The following is a 2745-nucleotide window of genomic DNA, read 5'->3' as shown; positions in this document are numbered from 1 at the left end:
TTACCGTTCCACTACTATCGACGAGATCTTCGATTCTCGTTTAGATTGTTTCGGCTAGAAATCACTTGATCTCATATTCGAACTTTGGGCTGCATACTGCTAAGTCGAAACTTCGAAAAATCATAACCTCCTCATACGAAGTCAGATTTAGACGTTCTTTATATGGACGCTCTCGGTTTAACGTTTTCTACGACTTTCATTTAAATCACTAAGGCTAAATATCGCTCTATCGTAAATTCACTATTTACGTCGCGCAGTGTCGTGCCGGTTCTGTTGCGAAATTTCGACAGGTCATAACTCCTTCGTTATAACTCGGATTTCGGCATTCTTTATATTTTCGGAAACCTTGCCACGACCACTTCGTCTTCATGTATCGATATTGGTTTTATCTAACATTTTATTTTTAGGATTATTTTTATTCTTAATTCATTTAAGCCACACAATTAAGCATAAAACACATAATACTGAAATAATACATTCTTATTATTTCAAAATGAGTTACAAAGGTTAACCTAGACTATTACATCAACATTAATGCCTAGCCCAGAAACACGGGTGTTACATTTATCGTTATAATAAGTTATATTTTTTAAACAAAAATATATAATAAAAAAATTAGGCCCTATGTAGCTGCCCATTTTGCCCCCTCAACACCCCATGGTTGAGTGTGAAAAGGTTTGAAACAGATGATCTAATGTTGCGTCACGTAACATACACGCAACAGTGTTTAAGTTAAAAGTCTTCTGAAAAACAAACAACTACGAATGACCACATGCCACGCAATGTAACCAGTGGCGGCCCTGGGGTGGTGTCGGCGGTGCGGTCGCACCAGGCCTCCGATTTTGGTTCCAATATGCGTTTTAACATTTGGCCTCCGATGTATTTTAATTACCGAAACAAAGTCTCACTTTAAAATCATTGTCAACTACAAGGTGGGAAAGTAGCATTGAAAGTGTGAAATCCATAGTTACTCAAGCTCCTGAAATAGTAAAAGCTCTGCATAAACTTGTTGAAGAAGAGACAGACATAAAGATCATAAGTGAAGCTACTTGTCTAGGAGAGTATGAACTTGGCAGATTTGACTTTATAACAGGTATGGTTATATGGTATCATATATTGGTTAAAGTAAATAACCTGAGCAAACAACTTCAGTCTGAGACTATGTGTATTGATGAGACAATGAGTAGTGTGGGAGCACTTATTGAGTTTTTTAAAGACTATCGAGAGAATGGATTTGGGAAGGCTTTGGATTGTGCGAGAGCTATAGCTTATGATTAGGAAATTTATCCAGTGTTTGTTGAGAAAAATAATAAAAGAAAAGTTGTTAAAAAAAGACATTTTGATGAGAATGACATTAGGTCATCAGAGCCTGTACATGAACTTTCACCTCAAGAGTCATTTAGGATTCAATATTTTGTGTACATAGTTGATCAAGCTATTGGTTCATTAGAGCGAAGGTTTGAACAATACAAACAATATGAAGACATTTTTGGTTTCTTATTCACAATAGAAAAGTTGAAATCAATGAATATTATCGAGTTAAAGTCATGTTGCAAAAATCTGGAAAAGAGACTGCAAAATGGTCATATCTCAGACATTAATGCTGATGATTTATTCAACAAAATGGAGTTGTTACAAAAACATTTACCGGTTGAACACAATACAGCTAACGGAATACTAAATTTCCTAAAAATGATGAACACTTATCCAATTTCTTGTCTAGCATACAAAATATTGTTGACTGTTCCTATAACAGTTCCATTAGCGGAAAAAGTTTTTCAAAACTAAATCTTTTAAAATTTTATTTGCGCTCGACCATGTCTCAAGAGAGATTAAACGTTTTGGCATTGATTTCGATTGAGAATGAGTTTCTTGATTTTGAAAGTCTTATAGATGAATTTTCTTCTAAAAATGCTAGAAGGTCAATGTTTAGAAAATAGTAATGCGTTTTTTTTGTTGAAAAGTTGTTTATAGCAGTTTTACAGTTTTATTTGATTACTAATGAGTGATGAAGACATTATTTTGTGGTAGTGAATTTATGAGATGTTTTTTTAGCAACTTTATATTTTGAATTAGTGGTAGCAAATGTAGTTAATAATATTTACAAAATTTTTTTGTGAGATCTCATTTTAGTTTTTGCACAAGGCCTCCAAAATGTCAGGGCCGGACCTGAATGTAACAATAAGTGTTTCAGAAATCGTTTAGAGAAAAACAATCAACACTCATAGGTGTGTTCGTCCTCCCATGTCTGAATCACTTGATAAATATTTTATCTTATAACAATTTTAAATATAAAATAAATAGTCATACACAGTTTTAAATTTCTGAATCACTATACACACCATTAACGTATATAAACGTGACCTCCGAAAGACATTATTCTTTTTATTATAGTTATTAATTTAGTATTTTAAAAGTTATTAATAAGAAAATATTTCAAGCAAATGTTTATCATTAAGATGCAGGTATTTTAAAAGTTGTCAAATAAGATCAAATCAAATAAATGTTTATCATCAGAATATATATCATTAAATAACAAATAGAAAAAAAAAAGTTGTGCTTATTTTAAAATGGTGGGTGCATGATTTGTTATCAGGTGGGCCATTTTAATTTAACAACAATAAAATTATATGAATTACGAACCTTTAATATGATTATTAGATCTGCTTTTTTAATTGTATATATAAAATAATATTTGTGAGTACAACCTTTTTGTATCAAGGTGACGTGGGTGTTATCCGTAGC

This window comes from Lactuca serriola, chromosome 7 (assembly GCF_051521515.1).
Source record: "Lactuca serriola cultivar US96UC23 chromosome 7, Lser_US96UC23_V15, whole genome shotgun sequence".
NCBI lineage: Eukaryota > Viridiplantae > Streptophyta > Magnoliopsida > Asterales > Asteraceae > Lactuca > Lactuca serriola.
The sequence above is the reverse complement of the archived record's forward strand: the minus strand, read 5'-3'. Positions refer to the sequence as shown.